We start from the raw sequence: 22,628 nt of genomic DNA, 5'->3' as shown, positions 1-22,628 counted from the left end.
AAGGAGGTTTGAGGGGATAGGGTCCAGAGGACAGGTGGTAGGACGGGCAGAGGTAACGAGGGTAAGAACCTCACTTGGAGAGAGAGGGGAGAAGGAGGTTAGTGTGTGGGTGAAGGGAGGGTCTGGTGACCCAGCGGTGAGTAAAGGTGAGTCAGAAAAAGAAGAGCGAATATCATCAATCTTCTTTTCAAAGTGGTTAACAAAGTCGCTTGACAGAAGGGAGGAGGGGGGGGCTTTGGGGGGGTCCAAGAGGGTGGAGAAGATAGAAAATAGTTTTTGGGGATTGGAATAGGAAGATTGGATCTTATCTTGAAAGAAAGTGCTTTTTGCCTGAGAGATCGAAGCAGAGAAAGAGGAGAGGAGAGCCTGATAGGTTAGGAGGTCGTCATGGTGTTTGGATTTCCACCATTTCCGCTCTGCTGCCCGAAGGATGGTTCTATTAGCACGCAGTGCGTCATTTAGCCAGGGAGCAGGAGGGGACTGACGAGCCTGCCGAGATGTGAGAGGACAGAGGGAGTCCAGAGAGGATGAGAGAGTAGAGAGGAGAGTTTCTGCAGCAGAGTATGGAGGCAGGAGTTGGAACGAGTCAGAGGAAGGGAGGGCTGAGAGCACCGATGAGGCAAAAGTAGAGGGGGAGAGGGAACGAAGGTTGCGGCGGACAGGTGCAGAATTAGAAGAGATTAGGTTGTTATGTTTGGAAAGGGGTAGAGAGAATGAAATGAAGAAGTGATCGGATGTGTGGAGCGGGTTTACAGAGAGGTTAGCAGTAGTGCAGTTCCTTGAGAATATGAGATCAAGGACATTGCCAGCGTTATGAGTTAGTGGGGATGGAGACAGTGAGAAAGCAAAGGTGGTTAACAGAGATGTTAGTTCGTCTATCTTCCCTGTCTGGAGGTTGAAGTCTATATATATATATATATATATAGTAATCCCAACAGGTCACCTTGTTTATGGTTTGATTCAGTTTTAGTACAGTATAATATAAAATACATGAATGAATGATGAAATGAGCACTTAAAGTGCAGACATACTATAATTATATTGAGATACTTGAGACTAATCCTGCTCCACAACAGTTTGAGAATGAAGAAACCATCACGCATGAAAGGCTACATGTGAATAGAGGGGCAGAAAACCGGCTTGCACATTTACATTTCAACCTTGAACAATGAACAGCGGTAGACAGTATCTCTTTTAGTATCATCATCCTGTGCTTCGCCGGAGGCCTTCGAGTGCTGAGTGTGCTTGGCCTCTCTCCGAGCGGTGGCGGTGTGGTGCAGATGGTGGATTCTGCCAGGGGAGTGCAGGGCTCAGAATCAAAGTGGAAGGACTCCTCGGTGGTGCTGGTCGAGGTTTCACTGCTGGTGCCACCGGGGGTTGATTCTGCAGCCATCGGGCGTTCCTTAATTTTTTTTAAATAAATTCACAGTTAGTTGGATTTAATACCAAGGCTTTTTAAAACTGTTTATAAGCATTCATAACAAAACAATACCCTGAAATGTGTGTGCCATTAGTTTGGGGTGTGGTCAAGTGTGAGAGGCACATTGTAGACACATTGTGATGGCTCTATTCAGATGCTAAAGACATACTTCTAGAAGATTCAGAACACTACAAAATATAATCAAGACATATTTTATCATTTATTATTATAGGTTAAGATAAAAGCGTTATTGATCCTATGGTGAATTTCATAAGCTACCCAGCAGTATATCATGTAATTTAAATTAGCTCCTCCTTTAGCAGCTGCAACATTAAGGTGATGAGAACATCAATAATTATAATATAATAATATATATATTATTCTGTTATTGTTATATTTACCACTGTAACCACCAAATGAATGAAAATAATGTTTTTGTAAATGAAAGAAGCAAGAAACACTTATTTGTACTCAACAAATAAAATAGTTACCGTGATGGTGAGGTTCGAAGTACTCTCCTTCCTTCTTGTGTAGGGCTCTAAAAACTGCCTGGTCAGGATCCACTGCTGTCTGCCAGTCCTTTGTGCTCCACAACTACCTGAAGGGGCAAGTTTCCTGTACCGGGTGTACTGGATTCGCAGAGAATCCCACTTGTTCCTCAGCTCTTTCTCTGAAGCACACAAATAAACGATGTAAGCATTGTGGCTAGTTAGCATGTCCAATTCATATCTATATGCAGTGCCAAACTGCACAGCTTGCAACAGCTAGCAACAGGACAACAACAAAACACAAGGTTGAAATAACAAATTACATTTCACGTTAACGTCACTGTACGCTGGCAAGCAATAAAAAGCCAACAGTATCTTCTAAAGAGCTCAATTGATGAAAAAGATAATCTTACCCGAGAAACCAAGTTGTGTTTCAATCTCTCGCCAGAGTCCGGTTTTCACTACTCGGTTCGAGTACCTTTTCTCTGTGATGTTGTACAGAGCTGGCCTCTCCTGGATCAAGGTGATGAGCAGGTCTTCGTTTCCGTCATTCCAGATCGCCATGATGAGATGAAAATGAATAGCAGTCTGTGTGTGCCTTCTTAAATCGTTTGTTTACGTCCCTCACTTCCGTTTCGCTTCTCATGCACTGATTCGCTAGCTGAACAGCCAATCAGAGTGATTGCTTGGTCCGACTGCCTGACCCGATGCATGGCCGATTCAACATGTTGAATCGGCCATGCATCGGGTCAGGCAGTCCAAATAAGGCGTGTCACGGCCGAGGGTGCGGGACACACCAAATTGAGTTTGGGCGACAAGACACGCTTCGTCTTCCGACTAACGAAAACGGCCGAAATTGGCCTGGTGTGTCAGGGCCTTTAAGTGAACGACGGGAGCCCGCGAACGAGCCGGTTTTTTCTTTTTTTTTGCGGAGGGATCTAGATCGGCATGAAGGCACATTATGCAATGTGCCCATTATCCCGCTTATTACATGGCCACATTCTCAACAAAGTAACGACATGACTCCCAATATGAATTGAAATGCTTTTATGGATTTAGAAAATAATTGTATTGATTTAAAAAATAGTTGTATTTATTTAAATTGACATGCATCCGCTAAGAAAAATTGTCCGTTGTTACTGTTTGAAGTAACGTAGCAACGGCAGGAACTGCTTCGATAGTGTTTTTGAAGAGCTTTTTGATTAAAGATTTGAAAACATCGTTGCTTGCTTTAAAAGTAGCACAATTCATTATGTCAAACCTTGGAAAGTATCTTGATATCTCTGCCCTAATCCCAAAGTAACTGTCAACTGAATATATTTCGCCATTTGATGTCTATGTCTGGACCGCTGCATAAAAAGGAGGTTTTCTGCCCCATTACTTCTCTTCTTATTTCTATAAGAATAAAACACGGAGGAGGGAGATCTCTTTTTCTCCCCCTCTTCTGACAGCCCAGCAGCTGATCTCAAAGCACGCTCCCCTCTCCTGCAGGGGGGCGTGGTCAGCTGCAGCTCACAGAATCAGGGTTATGGCTAGAAAGGATCCGTCTTGTGTAAATATGACGTCACGTTCTCGTTGTAACTTTCGTTGGAGCGGCTCGGAAACACACTTACAGCAGTAACATGCAACATACACATTAATGCAGCAGTAATATTAATAGAGAAACATCAGACATAATAGTAAAACACTGAAAGGGAACATTGTATTGCACCAGGAGCTATCTTGGGACTTTTACTGCGACAACGTTGACTTGCCTGTGAATAAAAAATAAACCATAGTGTTGGTGATCTACAGTGTTGTCATTCTTCTTTGAACAGCAAGACCGCTAACACCCTATTTCAACAATCACACTCCCTGTCATTGACATAATTAATAGATGGTTTAGCTTCTCACCATCATTTGCTGTCGCCCACTGATGTTAACGATCGTAACTGAAAGGCTGCCTGCCAAACGTAAACATTCAGCCACGTGACTTGCAAACTATCGCGAGAGTATTACACTAGACGGATCCTTTCTAGCCATAACCCAGAATCAGCCCCCTGCAAAAACAGCGCTGGAAAGAGCAAATAGAGCGAAATGAGGCATGGCTAAAATGCAGGATCTTTTTGGTATTTAAAAAAAAAAAACTATATTTATATACCTTATATAGGTATGGCCCTACAATATATTGTTCAAATATAGCAGGATAGGTCCACTTTAAGTAATACAAGACAGAATGATGATGATCTCCGCGCTACAGCTGCTCCGTGCATGTATGCAGTGACATCATGTAATATCCAAGGATTAGAGACGGTTGGATGCTGCTGTTTTGAGCACTGCAATATATTTATTTTCACTATGTTATTTATTTATGATTATCCATAGGCTCAGCAAAGATTTGATGTCAGCTGTTGCTGTCTTTTTTCCTATAGCTAATAGTTACTGAAATAGAGCCCTGCTGTTTTGTCAGGGCCTTTTCTTTAAATATAATTTTAAAATGTCGATACAGTAGCCCCCTTTTTTAAATAGTTTAAGTGTTGCTATCTGCTTTGTGTAGCGTGGTTCTACAAGCAAGTCAGTGCATTCATTGGGTGGTATCAGAGAGTTACAAGGGTCTGTCAATGCAATGAAAACATTTGGCCACAGCAAATCATTTATATTAAACATGTAATTTTTACTTTTGAATACTTCAGTACAAAGGAAGTATTGAATAATTTAAGTGATATATGTGTACACATATACAGTACATCATTCATTAGTCAAAACAGGGCTACATTTAATTTAATTAAAAGGTATAATATGTGGTAAACTGAAGACCCGTTTGGGAGCCGAAAGAGCCGGCTCTTCTTGGTCAGCCGAGCCAAATGATCCGGCTCACCAAGAAGAGCCGGAATTCCCATCACTAGAGTGGTTGGGATGCAGCACAATGGTGTGCAATGAGAACCAAAAGGCTGCAATGATGATCAACTAGACTAGAGTCTCTGATAAATCATGAAGATATCTTCACAGTGCTCTGAGTATGCCCAATATGAACTTTAAACAAAGTGCAAACATGAGAACATGTTCTAATACTTTGCTCTGATCTCATCACCAGGTTTCTCAAGATGTTGGAGACTCTTAGGTAAGTGTGCTATTAAATCATGTTTCCTTTCATCTTCTGCTATGTGGGATGATGATTTCATAGACTAGAGTCTCTGACAAAAGATGAAGATGTCTTCACAGTGCACTGACCACATAACCACACCAGTATGTTGAACCCACGTACTGCTTATCATGTAGACTTGTTACTGCTGGACTATCTACACTGAGTTATTCCAAATGACCATGAAGATAAATCTGAAGCGTAAGACATGTGTTTGATTATTAAAGGCAGTTTCTTATGAATGGTGCCTTTTTTGAAGTGCTGTCACACTTAAGAAGCCTCAGGCTGTAATTTGTGCTGCATCATTTCAGTGCAACTTAAACAGTGGCAGGCATTCACTGGAAATCTGAGGTTTGCCTCAGCAAAATTACAAATATTTATATAACTTCTGGCCGTATAATTGTTTTTTATATGTTGAGATAATGAGTGCTTCTGTTTAGTGAACGCATTTCGTAGGGCCTTAAAAAAGTTGTAACTGGTTAAATTCCTCTACTGACAAGTTTGAGGTGTGATTGCAGTAGATGGGCTCAGCGCCATATAGATAGAAGAGTTGCGACAACGGAAATCCAAAATGCTTGATCGTCACGTGGTTCAGGGAGACTCAATAGTTCCCTGGAAGTTCGTGACCGTCCATTTGAATCCCGATTTGAATGCATTAATACCAGGATAGAAATGCAATTTTTTGTAATTAGTGGTCAATAAAGGTTTTGATTTGCAATATTTGTACAACATATCGATATGTTTATGTAGTTACATCAATGTTTGTTTGTTTTTTTTAAGTAATATTTGCTAATATTTGAGGATTAAGATAAAATAAGAAGTACTTTATTGATACCAATTGGGGAAATGTTTACGCTGCAGCAGCAAAAGACAAGGCATTGCACATTAGACAGTTAAAAGACTAGAATTAAACAATCGAAAATGTAAACATCTTAAATAGAAATAAAATAGCATTACAAAAAGTAGAAAAATATACATAGTGTGAACAGCTATCTTACCAGTTAACATATACATGTTAGGCTAACGTTGCCTTGGTTAAAGAGCCTGTTGTTTATTGCTTTGAATTCTTTAAAACCAATATTATCTTCTTAAACCTGTATGGTAGTCAGGAGCATCAGATCCTAATGTTTATTGATATATTTAGAGGGAGGGGATGGGAAAGAAGGTTTCAAAATTCAGATTAGATACATTTCTAGCATTTCTTTAATTCATGGTGGTTTCAGTAATCCCATGGTAATTGAGGACACAAGTTATCTAAAGTACTAATGTAATCTTTATGACTTTCAGAAAGGACAGGAGACCCACAGGTGCCTATCAATGATGGTCAACTGACAGCACAATGAGTCAAAGGACTAGCAGCAGCAGCAGCAGCAGCATGATGATGATGTTAAATGTGTTGTTTTAGGAACATCCATTGTAAACAAATGGAATTCAATAAACATTGAATAGCATGTCATGCAGTTTGTCTGTGCCTTTTCCTCTGTGTTGTCCTGGCATATCGTCTCCCCCGTGGTTTGCTGTGCTGCCTGGGGATGCTCCAAGTGCTCAGAGAAAGGAGTACACATGTAAAGTTTCCCCACTGACACAGAGAGGAGGAAAGAATGGCTGGCTCAAATCAGCAGGAGCAATTTAACTATCACCAAAGACAACAACAGCAACAAAATATGTGAGGTAATCATATTTTTCACAAAACTAAGACCACACCATTGGGAAGCTTAACTTCTGTTTAATCAAAATAAGGAACAGGGAGAGGCTTGCAAAACTCTGGGAGTTGAGACTCAGGTGCAGGGTGAGGGTCTCATTGCAGGTCTTCAGGCTCCATTGAATCCCCCTGGGGTTCTTGTGCTGAGAGAGGGAGACAGGAGAAAGAGTTAGATACATCTAGCAACCTATAGGATGGGAAATTGCTGACCTATTTGAAACTTACCTTGTGTTTTCACTCTCACTTAAGTCCCTCTCCCTTTGCCATCAATCCAAAATCAGCTGAGCTGCAACATAATACAGACAGGTAATAATCAAGAGAATCACAAGGACATTATATGGCTCTGCTAAAAACACTCACCCATAAGTTACGTTTTTGTTTACTGTTAGAAAAATATCACTCGACACCAGGTTGAGAATCAATGATCATGTAACTAATTTATTCTTGCAAGAAGGAGCAGAGTTAAATCACATACAAAGGATATGGGTTAACTCACACACATGAGGTATGTTGCTCAACGGAGCAGCAAAAAACATCAGGCTTATATTATATATATATTATATATTATATTGGGTTGTAAAAACAACCCAAAGAGTGGAGAAAACAGTATTTCTCCAACATATCCCTCCTGTTTATACTACGGAATAACATAGAACTTGGAAAATACAAATGATTATATTGGTTAAAAATTCATATACAAAAGTATCCAAAACGGCTGAGGTAGGTAGATTGTACAGGCACATGTTTTAATGTAATCCGAATGGATGCCATGGCCTAATTCTTTGTCTGTACATCGTCAGTTTCTATCACTCAGACCCGTTACTGTTTCCCTGCTAACGTCCACTCTTTAAATTCTACTGGGTTCTTTTGGTTTCTTTACTGGTTTGAGACAAGTGCCCTTATTGGAATCACCTCCCTTTGTAGCCAGACTTCACCACAGTAGAGGTGAGTTTCTGTCTTTAGGTTTAAACAGCTTCAAAGTCAGATGTATCCAGGATGGTCTCTCCGCCACTCTAACTGCAGTCGGTGTAGACAGGTGTGCTTGGTAGGGACCCTCCCACTTGGGCGAGTGCCAGCTCTTCCTCTTTATTGCTCTGGTGAACACCCACTCTCCTGGTTTCACTGTCTGTGTAGTGTCAGGTACTTCCTGTGCAGAGGGGACAATAACATTTGTGATCTCTTTTCTTCTCATCATTTCTGCCATATACTCTGCTGTGTCTTCACTCATTCCCTCGTCCTCTCTTACAAATGGTTTTAACTCAGGCGGATAATATGGTCTTTTATATAACATTTCAAAAGGTGACAGCCCTCTAGCACTAGGTAAGATGTGCATGCTCAGCATCACTGGTGCTAAGCATCTCTTCCATGTTTTCCCTGTCTCGGCCATCATCTTCTTCAGTTTAGCTTTTACTGTACCATTATTTCTTTCTACAGTATCAACCCCACTGACTATGGATGATAAGAACAACGTCGTTTTATTTGTATTCCAAATACAGCTGTCAAATCCTGAATTATTTTATTTACAAAGTGTGTGCCATTATCACTATACAGTAGATCTTTTCCGGAATTCCAAAACGTGGGATTATGTGATTTGTCAATGCTTTAGCCACTGTCAATGCATCTGGATTCCTAGTTGGAAAAACTTCAATCCATTTTGAGTACATGTCAATGATTGTTAGACAGTATTTCATTCCCTCACATTTATTTAGTTCAATAAAGTCCATGCAAATGTGCTGAAACGGATACTGGGGCTCAGGTATTTTACCTCTCTTTGGTTTGAACTGTCCCTGAGGGTTATACTGTGCACACACAGAACATGCTAAACAATTTTTTTTAGAGTAGTTTGTAAAGCCATAGGCTGTGAATATCTTCTCTATTACTTCCACCATCCCCACTATTGAGCCGTGGTCCAACCCATGGCTCAATATAGCTGCATATCGAAATAAGGTTTTTGGTAATACAAATTTGCCTTCTGTACTTTGTTGGAGATTTGGAGGATGTTTAAAACCAACCTCGTCTCCGCGTGTCGTTTGATAAGCTGGGTGAATTCGTGAAAAGGAAGGGATTAAGAAACACCAGAATACAAGTTAAACAATAATCTTGCTTTAATGATAAACAGTAACAATACAAAATACAAATACAAACACAAAGACAAAGGAAGTACTTCCTGCTCTCTCTCCTGTCCTACCCTCCTGGTCAGCCTGAAGAAAAAGAGGTCGAACCCCTGGAAAACACAGTGTTTCATACTAAAAACACAGGAGGGGGTGTGTGCGGGCTTTCCCCCCCGAGGTCATCTTATTGTCAGAGACCAACACATGGCCTGTCGCACCCAATCAGTGCGACACAGCAGAAGAAACCTGGTTCACATCTTGTAGCCAGCACACACCTCCTTTATGGCCCTTTGTCCCTGAGTCCATCTTCCCCCCTTCAGGTTACCACACACAAGTTAAAAGTATGTTTTAAGATATAGTTGTTATAGTTGGCTAAATATACGTAATACATGTTAATTACTTTCATATCAATAATAACGAGGAACACATTACCTATGCTCTTAAGCAGTATTAGAGATGCTTTTCAAATAGTCAAACTTCACACAGGCCTAATACAGAGAACACACTCATTTGTCCTACGGCCCTTCCATTTGTTTGAGCTATTGTTCACATCTTTACTTCAAATAAAAGGTTTCACATTGTATATTTCCAGCTTCCTTTACACATACTGTTATTATTAATACAAAGTAACCAACCACACATATCTATTGAAAACAAGTCGATTCCCCTGATAATTGACATGCTGAAACTCTTCGGAATGTGTCCCCTCCCCCAACTCTCTCGTCCCTGTCATAAAAAACTGCTTCCATTTCATATAGAGTAATAAAAGATGTTTAAGCTAATTTCTCCACAATGTTTGTAGCCATTTAGTACCCACACATGAAAGAATAAGAACAGAGGTATAGTTGACCAGTAATCATGTAGCACATATATTTACTGCAATGAAAACACACACACATCTGCTCCAAGAATGTGTAACGCACACCCTTCTTTTACGAGGGAAACATTCCAGCGTCTTGGGACTATCTCCAAATAAGGATGTCCCCTGCTCACATCTCTTCTCTAAACACAAGGACTTCACCTCAATATATTGGGGGAGGGAAAAGATACTTTGTCCCTTCTAATTTAACACACATGAATATATATAAGGTGACATTAAAAGGAATATACCAGATTGAACTTTCCTGCCATACCACGTTACTTTAATACTTCAAATATTCCTTCAACTTTCCCACAACCCCTCTTTATTCTGTGTACATAACTTCTTCTTCCAGTATACCTTTTCTTTGTCAGGTGCATTCGCTTGGATGTCTTTTAGTATGTCATGATCAATGTGTTCCATATTTTCAGAAATATATTGGTCATTGTCCTGTCACTGTCTTTGCGCTGCTTTCTTAGCCTCTTCATCTGCCTTTCGGTTCCCTGTGGAAATTGGGTCCGTCCCTGTAGTGTGTGGTGCACACTTACAGACCGCCACTCTCTTAGGGAGTTGTACTGCATCCAAAAGTGATAGGATCAAATCTTTATGTGTAATATTTTTCCATTGTTGTGCAAACACATGTATACATGAATAAGCATAGTTGCTGTCTGTATAAATGTTAACTGTCTTCCCTTTTCCCAGTTTGCATGCCTCTGTTAGTGTGATTAGTTCTGCTGCCTGTGCTGATAAGTGAGACGCCAATGCTGCGCCCTTGAGCAGATTCGTCTGTGTCACTACAGCATAGCCTGTTGCATTAGTTCCATCAAGATTCCTATTACATGAACCGTCAACATACATCGTTATGTCTGCATCTGGGAAGGGAATGTCCGTCAGGTCTGTCCTTGGTAACACTCTGTTCTCAGTTTCTGCGATACAGTCATATGGTTCCCCATCTATCTCTACTGGCAGTAGTGTAGCTGGATTTAAAGAAGTACATCTCTCGATAGTAAGATTTGGTTGTGATAACAACGTAGCCATGCATGCTAAATGTCTAGCTGGTGACATATAGGTTTGTTTATTTTGTAGCAATAGTACGGACACTGCGTGAGTTACTTTTAGAGTCAAGGATCTAAAAAGCACTATTGTTGCAGAAGCCTGTACTGCCATGGAAGCTGCTATTACTGTTTGTAAACAAATGGGCATGGCTCGAGCTATGGTGTCAAACTGTGAGGAGTAAAATGCCACTGGTCTATTTTTCCCCCCATGTAGTTGAGTGAGTACTGACGTCATAAATCCATTCTTACAATCTGCTGTTTGAACAAACGGTTTTGCATAATCTCGTTACATCTATTCCCATTACTTTTAAGGTAACAAATGGTTTCTCTACGTGAGCCAGCATTAATTCTACTGTACCTAATTCTAAAATCTCCACTTCCTCATCGGATGAGCTGATAGACACGTTATCTGAACTTGCTTCTGTGTCACCGTCAAGATCGGAGTCATTTTGTCTTAGGTCATCTTGATTTGGGTTATCTTGTTTTGTAGTTGTTTCTGTTGTTTGACTTTCTACGTTAACCTTTTTCATCTGTTCAGGGTCTATGTTTGTGCGTGATAATACATGACCTGATTTTGCAGATGCACTTGGCTCTAGTCATGCCTTCTCCAACCAGTCCTCCGTTCCCTCCTTTGCCGCCCGTGCTGGGCACTTCTCTTTCCAATGTCCAAATCTGCCACATGTGAAGCAACTTCCCTCCGGGAATTTTCCTCCTCCCTGTCCTCCACCTCGTGCCCCACCTCGCCCTCCACCTCGTCCGTCCCCTCCGCCACGGCCCCGTCCACACCCTCTTTGATCACCTCAAAAAAGTAATTCAAAAGAACATACATCCGAAGTGTAATCATCAGATTCATCCTCTGTTAAAAACACGGCAGTTTGCTTTTGTTTCTTTTTTTTCTTTTGTTTGCCAATTTCATCCCATTCAGTTTAAATGCCCCCCTGAGAAAATCAGTCACATTCCCTGATATATTCATAACTGGCATAATGGGCATTCTGAATGTCTTACCTGACCGTGTGTTGCTGGGTTCCTCCCTCATGCCGGCTGTTCTCTGCGCGGGAGCATGAGGGTCGGTGTGTGGAGGTGGTTGGTAGGGTGGAGCGGGTGGCCAAGGTAGCGGAGTCGGTGGGGGAGTAGAGAGGTGAGACGAGCAGGAGGTCAGGGGTCCGAGGAGATCCCCGGGGTGTTGAGCTTGTGCATGGTTTTCATCTATCCATTGCTCCTGCATCACAGCAGGTCCCACAGGAGGGAGATACGGAGGAGGGGGTTGGCGGCGTCTGCATATCACTTGATCGTCAAGTTTCTCCAGTTTCTCGGAATAGGGGAGATTAGGATACAAGTTATACAAAACCTCATTTTCTGATTTCTTCTTTTCTGATTCTAATTTCTCTTTTTCTGATTTAGCTGTTTCCTCAGCATTTTCCCTTTCTCTCCTTCTCCTCTGTACCTCTCTCTCATGTCCTTCCCTTCTATTCCTTGCTTCGGCTAACCACATCATAGCCCCTAATAAATCCTCTTCTTCCTCCCTTTTTCCATTCCCATTACATTTATTCTCGATGCTATCAATCAATTGTTGGCAGTCCTCTACCACTAACCTCCCTTGGAAGTTGTATTTATTTTGCCACTTTTTAATCTATTCACACTCGTTCTATGCGATCACCTTCATCCATTTAGCATCTCCTGATAAGATGACTATTTCTGTTTCTATCTTCTTCCCACGGGTCTTGCTGCAGCATGAAACCATGATTAGACTTCTATAGTTTTCCCCAAAACTAAGTAAAAATGCCCTATAGCTTACGCATAAACTATAAAACTCACAAGGGTTTTAGCAAAACCCAGAAAACTAAACTGTCCTAGTTTCCCCCAAAACTAGGTAAAATACTCATAGCCGTACCTCGTACTATAAGCTCGCAATAGTTTTAGCAAAACTAAGAAAACTAAAATGTCAACGTTTTCCCCAAAACTCAGAAAATGCCCATAGCCGTACCTCGTACTATAGACTCACCATAGTTGTTAGCAAAACTAAGAAAACCAAACTGTCCTAGTTTTCCCCAAAACTAAGAAAATACCCATAGCCGTACTCAGTCTCCCACTATAAAATAGCCGTACCTTGTATCCTACTATAAAGTCACACAATAGTTTTAGTAAAACTAAGAAAATGTACCCACGAACTATAAGATCCTTTAGTTTTTTAAGAAACTAAAAAAAAACTGGCCTCATAGTTTGAATCACAAACTACTTTAACTTAAGGCCTCTAGTTTGAAACCACAAACCATTTAAAAGTACTTTAGATAAGTTTACCTGTGTCCTTCTAGGACTTTTTTGGTATCCTTCCGCGAACCAGGGGTTTGAAACCAAAACGGTGCCTGTATTGATGTTCTCTCCTGTGTCGGTAGTTCAAGGATCCGTCACTCCTCTCCTCTCCAGCGTAACCTGGCCCCCCTATTTACCAAATTGTTTCTTTGTAAGGGAAACAAGGTAGGGGTCTTTTTCAAAGAGTCTCCCGACTCCCTGTGCACAGTGTCAGGCTCGTTTGCCCGGAGAAAAAAGGAGATCTTGGATCCGGCTCGAAGGACCAATATGTTAGAAAAATATCACTCTACACCAGGTTGAGAATCAATGGTCAGGTAACTAATTTATTCTTGCAAGAAGGAGCAGAGTTAAATCACATACAAAGGATATGGGTTAACTCACACACATGAGGTATGTTGCTCAACGGAGCAGCAAAAAACATCAGGCTTATATAGTCCAAAACACGGAGATAACAACAAAGTCGTAAATCGAGGTGGCGCTAATATCAGCCGCGGGTGTCGGAAAGTTGGGTCATCTGCGATGGGTCATCTGTGACGTCTTCTGGAAAGAGTCACGTACTTCCTTCACGCTTCATAGAAATTAGATATTTAGGAGACAGCAAGTCTGTCTTCTCATAAATATCAACAACCTGAAATGCCCTACCTCCTCCTATCACAAGAAGAGGCAGCTGCAAGGTCATACACAGTTCAGAGCCACACAAGATATCAGTGCAAAAACAACCCAAAGAGTGGAGAAAACAGTATTTCTCCAACATTTACTGTTTGGAAGTCTCAAATATGCACTCTAAATCCATATCAATAGCGATGTATCACACAAATAGCACTCTTCCTTATTATTGTGTAACGTTAACTATAATATACTAGCTTGAACTCCAAAAAAGATATCCTCATTTCACCACCTCCACCCACTACAACTACACGCACCAATGTTATATTTAGCTAATATTTAACTCCCTCCACCCCGGATAAAAGCACGTTAAGAAGCCTCTTCTCTCTAATTCCACAACGTTGGGTTGAAATAACATTAAGAGAACGGATGAATAGGCTGTTCGTGGTTAACGTGTGTTGCTAACTTTATCCGGAATCCTAGCCTAATCTGTTATCTGTAAACGTTCCCTAAATCTACTAATTTAGGGATAATCCACTGACATCCTTTAATACACATGTTAATTTGAGTCAGATGTGCTGATAATATCCGCAATATAAATCTTTAAACGTCTTCTTACCTTTAAAAGTCCAACACGAACGGTCTATTATGCTGCAACTCTACTGCGCTGCTATCCGCAGATAGCCCCGAAAGTCAGCGGCAAGCTAACTTCCGGGGAACTATTGAGAGCTCCACGATCCGCCATTGCGGTAAAAAAACTGGTCCATTGGAGTGAACGGAGATGTCGTCACTTTTCTATCTATATGGCGCTGCATGGGCTTAACATCATCAGGTGTGTTCTCTAAACGTCTCATTGCTTTGCCATGTGCTGGTACTGATGTCCCGTTGCCTTGCAGCTTGTCCACACACTGATGGAAGGAGTTGCTGGGACATATCCACATCTCAACCACAAACCTGTATGCTGACTCCAAGGCTGGACCTCTACTGAGGCTGAGTGTAATAATGCAGTTTTGTTGCTGGGCTTTATTAGAAAGGGTTAAATCTGGGACTGCACTGGTTCATCATAAATGGACCATGTGATCTTGGAATTGTATGACCTTGGCTTAATGGATCTATTGGGATTTGGAAGAGCTTTGGTCTGAGATGGTCTATGATGATTCAGTTTTTTGGTTCAACTGATGCAAACTGAAGTTTACTCACAGCGCACTGAGACACTCGGACTGTTCAGCTCCTGTTGAGAATGTGTGGCAGCCATTGGTACTGTGATGGAGGGAGACCTGACTGCATACCTGCCAACCCTACCGATTTGGGCGGTAGTCTACCGCTTTTGACATGTTTCTACCGCCTACCGACTTAGCTGGCTTTCCCTGACGATTTTCAATCTTCCCAAACTATAACAAATAAAAATGACACTCCATAGACCCTGGACTGGCATTTGAGTCCTGCAGGATTTCCCCGTTAATATAAGTGTCTCGAAAACACATGTTGGCGACTGAAAGACTTCCAGTGTTTGGTCTTTTCCAGAAGCATCCTACAGTGTCTCAACTGAAAGAGGACCACACACTCACACACAAAATATAATACAATTTTGAGATTTGGGGACATTTATCTCCCATTCTTTCACTTTTTCTGACATTTTCAACACCAAACATGTCGTTATATGTCTCTGTTTAGTGAACTACAGCAATCTGAAAGCCTGTACATTATTTATATCACACTTTTTCAGGAGAAAAATGCAGGAAATGACTTTTTTAATGCAGTATTTTCTGATATATCGCGCGACACAAAGATATTTCTCTCTGTGCAAAACCTATGACTCTAATATGCCATCAACATGAAACAAGAATATGAACCTGGCTTTATCCTGACACATCCTTCATCCACACTGTCTCAACTGAAAGAGGACCAGAAACACATTAAAAATATAATGAAATGTGGAGACTTTGGGATATTTATCTCCCATTCTTTTACTTTTCGGGCATTTTACAGACCAGACATGTCGTTGATGTCACTGTTTACCAAACTACCACTTTTTCTGAAAAATGCATACAATTATGCAATATATGTTAAATACATGGTTTATACATGTAATTACTGGGGTTCCATTTCTTCTGATAACCTCATTTGGGCGTGCACATTTGCCGCGCGCAAACCTATAGCCTCTTTTGGATTTGGAAAGGTTGGCATGTATGTGACTGCAACATGTGCTCTTTGTTCTTTAGATCTACAACGAGTCCCAGCATGGAGTTTACTACACCACGTCTGCAACCACACATACCTGGATGCTTACTCCAAGGCTGGAGTTCTACTGAGGGTGAGTGTAATAATGCAGAATTGTTGATGGGCTTTATTACAAAATGGTTAAATCTAGGACTGCACTGGCTCATCATAAATGGGCCAGTGCAGTAAATATGACTCTGGCTTAATGGATCTAATGGGACTTGGAAGAGCTTTGGTCTGAGATGGTCTATGATGATTCAGTTTTTTGGTTCAACTGATGCAAAATGAAGTTTACTCGCAGCGCACCGGGACACTCGGACTGTTCAGCTCCTGTTGAGAATGTGTGGCAGCCAAACACAGGTCACTAACTGTTTCGCTCCGACAGGTGTGACTGAAGGATCTGGATCTGGAGGATGTGCAGACGCATGAAAAGCCGGGTGGAATAGTTATACTGGGCTCTGCAGGGGCATGGAGTCACTTGGGAGTGAAACTCGGGCTCTCCTTTCCTCCGTCTTGTTGTACAAGGCTATTCATCTAAACTGTTCTCTACATTGACATGAATTTGTATTTGAAGAATTTTCAAATAAATGTTTCACAAAGAATGGACACTGCCTTTTTCACACAAATATTTATGAGACAAACTAAGCCCATATGGTGATGGCGAGATGAAGCCTTACGGCCCGTCAATGCTTCTTCCCATTCACTTTGAATGGGGTGACGTCACGCTTTGCCGAACTGCATTGTGGTTCCGTCGCTTCGTTTTGTTCGCGCTGCTCGCTTCAAAAGTTGAGAAAAGTTAGACTTTTGAAGCTTCAACGGAAGCGTCAGCCAATCAAATCATATACCAGCACAAGCTCTAGCCAATCAAACCGTGTGCTTGTGTGTCCGGGGAGGGATATTCATGTGATTGGTTGTTGGTTGAGTTTCAGACACGCCCACCGGCAAGCTTCAACGCACAACGTGGTTTGATTGGCTAGAGCTTGTACTGGCATATGATTTGATTGGCTGACGCTTTCGTCGAAGCTTCAAAAGTTGAACTTTTCTCAACTTTGGAGCGAAGCGACGGAACCACAATGCAGTTCCGGAAAGCGTAACGTCACCCCATTCAAAGTTAATGGGAAGAAGTGTTGAAGCTTCAACGCACGCCACCGTGTGGATGGGCCGCAACGCGGCGCAGACGGACCCGGTGTAATCCCGGGAGAATAACTCTAAACAACGAACATAAAATCATATTTTCATGTTAACAATATTGTTTTTATTCCAGTTTAATTATTGGGATTGAAAAGCCTAAGGAGACTGGTAAACATTGTAAAGAGGGATTTGTATTCCTTAATAATATTTGTAAACTTAACCATGTTGTAGCCTGAGACAGGCTAAACCATACAAAGAATACATTTATCAACCACATTATCACATTTAGCTGTAGCTTTTACAAACAAACAAAAAATACGTATCGACGACCAGTCGTTGAACCAGGGACCCTGCGGGTGAAAGTCAACTGCCTTCCAGGTGAGCCACAGCACACACACTGAATGTATATGAAAACACTGGATCCTATTTATTAATTGATTCATGTTTTTATTCCTACATTTATTTATACTTATGACATGTTCTGACCTCTATATAAGTGAGGGTCTGAGCTCTTTTAATTCCATCGTGTCACCGGGTACAGGAAGGGTAATATCGTTCGTTCTTATTATACATCCATGGGTAATTAATATGAGCGTTGTGATTCAACCGATCTAAAGCACTTTCTGAAGCAGTCACGTGGTATTGAGGGGCAGCAAGGCTTCGTTTATCATCAGTGACGTCACTGGCCCAAAACGATACAAGCGCTTCACAAAAAGCTTCGGGGATTACTCGACACGCTCCGAAGCCTTGGCGCAATACGTAACATCACTAATAGACGCACACCATTACACTACTGAAAACACAACACTCTGAAAAGTACAAGTTATCTTTGTAACATTTGTGTGGAAAGAAAAAATAGTAGTACAAAATCATTAGCATAAAGTAGAGAAGGAAGCATAGTTTTATTTCGAAGTTTGGTGGAACCGGTAGTCCGTGTTCTTTGTTCTCGTAATGAGCTAGGTAACCGTGTCAGTGTACTGTCTCCAAAATCTGGAGAAAAGGAGATATACCAAGTTTGTGGAAAACAGCAGTTGTGCTACCATTCAATAAGCCAGGGAAAGATACAGCTAAGTTAGCTGAGCTAACCCTAGTAACTACAGACCAATAGCTCTTACATCACACCTATGTAAATGGATGGAAAAGGTCATTGTCTGTAGGCTCTCACATGTACTGGAACAGAAAGGGCTGCTGAGTAGTTTTCAGAGCGGATTTTGTAAAGGGCGGTCCACAATAGAGGCACTAGTAAGAGTGAGTAATGATGTGGAAAAAACACTGAAAATGAAAGAGATAATGGCAATTGTGTACTTTGACATTGAAAAGGCGTACGACTCTTTGGAGGGATGGGTTACTGATCAGATTGAGTAGAATGGGTATTGGAGGGAGAATGTACAATTGGGTAAGGGCCATTTTAACAGACAGGACATTTAGAGTAAAGGTTGGAGCAGATATTTCCAATTATTTTTGAAATAAATGGTATTCCCCAAGAGAGTGCAGTCAGTCCAATATTGTTTAACATCATGATTAATGACATATGTACATACATAGAGCCGATTGAATGCATGTGTCTACATGCATTCAATCGGCTCTATACGCCGATGATGGGGCTATTTGGATGAGGGGAAGAAATGCCCCATAAGTAATGGAGAATATAGATAGAGCGATTAAAAAAGTGGAGGTGGTCATATAACTGGGGATTCAAAATGTCAGAAAGCAAGTCATGCTATATGGTATTTACAAACAAACGCAAGGTTGATGGCCAACAGCTAACACTATATGATCGTCCAATGACAAAGGTGAATGAGTTCAAATACCTAGGACTGTGGTTTGATAGCAAATACACATGGAAAATGCATATTAATCAAGTGGAAACAAAATGCAAAAAAGTATTACATTTATTGCGAGCTGTAGCTGGATGCAACTGGGGCGCAGACAAACAAGCATTAATAGACATTTACAGATCAATGATGAGGTCCAGAATAGACTATGGTTGCATAGTGTATGGAGCAGCAGCAAAAACCTAACTTTTAAAAATGGAAAGACTACAAATAAAGCATTGTGGCTGCTGTATATTGGAGCGATAAAGTCATCCCCTATGAATTCAGTTCTGATAGAAGCAGGAGAAACACCTCTGGAGATCAGAAGAGAGAACCTTGCTCTGTCATACTGGGTCAGACTACAAGGAAGTGGAGAGGAACATATCACAAACAGAATACAGGATTGCTGGGAATATGCAAAGTTCCAGGGGCGTGGGTTTGGCTGGACGAGTAAGGAGAGAATGAGGGAATATGGAGTGGAGACCATCACGTTTGCCAAAGCAACCCCATTTAGTAGTGTTCCTCCATGGCTTTCCCAGAAGCTAAAATAGATATGAGTATTGTAGAAAGGAAAAAAGAGTGGCAAATAAATGAAGTGGGAATTAAAACGAGTATGTACCTCAACGAAAAGTATTACAATTACCTAAACATCTACACATGGTTCTAAGAACAATGAAGAATGTGTTGGAGTTGGTATCCCAGACTTTAAAATATCGATCTCAAAAAGAGCGTCTGATCAACTATCAGTGTACACAGCAGAAATGCTGGCAGTAATAATAGGATTACAGTGGGTTGGAGAGGTCAGACCAGATAGGGTGGTGATATGCACAGATTCATTATCCATATTAAAATGCATACAGTCCGTGTTGTTAGGATCTGGTTAGCTAGCTGCACTAATGGACATAAGGAGCTCTTTGTTCCACAACAAGCTGGAGGAGAGTCCTCTCCTGTCAGACTGAGAGACTCAGGTGAGCTAAACAAGGACTCTCTGAGTGTTTAGATAGTTAACTTTAGTCTAAGTTATCTCAGTGGGTCTCAAACGGTTTGGTCACAAATTATTCAAAAGATTATCTCTGCGGCACACCTTCACATGATCATTATAGTTATAAAAAAAATAAGAGAATAAAGGAAAAACAGTTATGAAATCTACTATATGGCACTAAAACAAGAATAGAGTTTAAAAGGGGAGTGATTTGTAAAATATCCATAAAGAAGAACACCACTAGTGTGCCCTTGAGTAAGGCACTTAGCCCTTAGTTACTCCAGGGAGAATGTCCCTGTAATTGGTAATTGTAAGTCGCTTTGGATCAAAGCGTCAGCTAAAATGAAATGTAATGTAATGTGTTGAGAGATGTATCCATAGATCTCTTAATGTTGCTCTCAGATTCAGAGTACACCAGATTGATGCTTTTAACTTCAATATTTAAAAAATAATCTTCCCGGGGGAGTATCCCCCCGGACCCCCCTAGAGGAGGTGAGGTCTGCCCCCCACTCATAAAAAATAGCACTTTACCCCTGCCTATATGCCTTGAGCTGATTATCGAGCCTTCATTGTAATAGTCGCGGGTGTACTGTGTGTGTGCGTGTGGGGAGTGTTGCAGTACAACATTCCACTGTAGCCACTGTGGGCTAAGCCCCGAATGTTTTCAGGTCCAGGCGACGCCCCTACAGCCCACACACCTATCAATCATCAGATCATGGGGTCTTATTTTGTGTTGATTTCTATCAACACGTAATGTTGTATCGATATATATAGAGATGTACGAGGGCAAACAACAACACCACGCCGTTATCGTGATTCTGATTGGCCAGAAGACATTATCAAAGATGTTTTATTGAGAAGACGACCACTACGTGAAAAAAGTTTTCAAAACCGTTTCTAGTCTTCAGTATTTCCAGACAAGTGGCTACTGAAATCAATCTTACTAACTGCTGTCTGTGCAATTTACTCCGGGCGAGTTGGCGGACTTTATTTTGCTTACTTTAACATAATTTTTCATGGTGGGGCTAAGGGGGGGCTAAGCCATTTCTTGGTGTGGCTGTAGCCTACCCCAGCCATACCCTGGCGCCGCCACTGCTCATACGGAAGGGGCGGTCTCTCCCCCCAACAACAGTGCATTACATAACTGTAAAGCGTATCATAACTGTGCACATCTTATACTTATTTGATAACTACTATATCCCTTGGTTACTTGAAGAAGCTACAATATTATTAACCAGTGTCCTACCTTATTAAAATATTGAACAGTTTTAGATGCAGTAATGCTGTAACATATTTCAGCCACTAGGGAGGGAAATGCCCTCCCCCCCCCCCCCCCCCCCGCAAAATCCACCTATGGCAAAGAGTATCATAAAGTTCAAAAGACAATTATAATTAATATTTATATGTATAAAGAAAGAAACAGAATGGAGGAAATCATGATAGCTAGACTCAGACTAAATCACACATTGAATAGTACTCTGTTACCTCATTCACACCAACGGTGTTTCAGGGCTGATTCGGAGCTGGAGCTTGAAAAGCACCAGGTTTTCCTGTTCACACCGCAGCGGAGCAGCCTCTTAGCTCCGGAATCCGGTTCGTTTCAAGTACCAAAAATGTTTCCGGCTGAAGCAAAAGCACCGCATACGTCACACTTACGTCGAGGCGGGGGCAGGGGCGGGATCAACTCCTGAACAACAACAAAAAGCCAGCGTTTTATTCAGTTTGTACACAACGATGAAGAAACTTAACAAGCAGCAGTGGTCCACTGAAGAGACCAGCTACCTACTGGAAATCTGGTCTTCCGAAGAGGTACAGAGGAAGCTGGAGCACAATCGGCCATTGTTGTTGTTGTCGGTGTGAGCTGTGAGGGGTTTCCGCGCGGTTTGGCTTTATGAAGCAGGCACACAAATGGTTACCTCATGACGCAAACGATGACGCAGCACCAGATGGACTCTGGGCGGTGTGAAAAGAGCCGGAGCTAAACCGAAGAACCGGTTCTGAACCTGAAAAGCTCTAGCACGGAGCTTGAACCGGAGTTGCGTTGGTGTGAATGAGGTATGTACAGTATGTCGTGGGGAAAAGTAACCGTGACAAGTGTGGGAACTGTGGAGTTAAAGAAAATGTAGAACATATCTTATTAAATTGTGTCACCTATAGTAAGTAGCTGAAAGAGACAAACTAAAGGATAAAGTTATAGAGGCAGAGAGGGAATGGAGTGTGGTTTGTATTCTGGGAACAAAACCCTCTCCTTTTGTTCCCAGAATACCAACCACACTCCAGTGAGAGCTACCAGAAAGGCACTGAAACTGGGGAAGGAACAAAATAATTTAACATTAGGTCAGAAAATATCATAGATTTTTGTTTTGTTTTATTTATTTGATGTTTTTTGTTGTTGTTGTTGATATAGATATATACGTCAATGAGAACCAGATAAGGCCAGAGCCTGTTTTTCAGGTCTCAGACTCGAAAATGACATTCCCAGAACAATTGACTATATATTCACTTCTAAATGGAGTAAATTAATAATATTTTTTCTCAAAGCAATGATAAACCTGTGAGTTGGATGTAGAATAGTCAGAATCAATACAGATTTTTTTTATTTTAAATTAAATTCAGATTGAACATAGTAAAAAAATGTAAATTATAGTTTCCGTCCAAAGAAAAAACATTACTTATCAAATCAAATCAAGTTTTATTTATAGAGCACATTTTTAAAACGATTTTTGGTCGAGCCAAAGTGCTGTACATACAGTAAAAATACTTTACAATAAGGACACTTCACAACAAATACAACAGCACAGTTTGTGCA

The 22,628-nt window shown here is 41.2% G+C and overlaps 1 long non-coding RNA gene across 1 annotated transcript in view; it reads left to right on the top strand.

Annotated features, from left to right (window-relative positions):
• LOC307022543 overlaps positions 1 to 14,769 on the top strand; it is an 84,790-nt gene extending 70,021 nt beyond the window's left edge. Inside the window, exons 2-3 of the long non-coding RNA XR_013803434.1 lie at positions 4,982 to 5,008; positions 14,569 to 14,769. This is a non-coding gene — a long non-coding RNA (uncharacterized lncRNA). The remainder of the gene's footprint in view (positions 1 to 4,981; positions 5,009 to 14,568) is intronic.
• Positions 14,770 to 22,628: the final 7,859 nt, after the last annotated feature.

This window comes from Notothenia rossii (genome assembly GCF_949606895.1).
Source record: "Notothenia rossii genome assembly, chromosome: 10".
Taxonomy (NCBI): domain Eukaryota; kingdom Metazoa; phylum Chordata; class Actinopteri; order Perciformes; family Nototheniidae; genus Notothenia; species Notothenia rossii.
The sequence above is the reverse complement of the archived record's forward strand: the minus strand, read 5'-3'. Positions and strand labels throughout refer to the sequence as shown.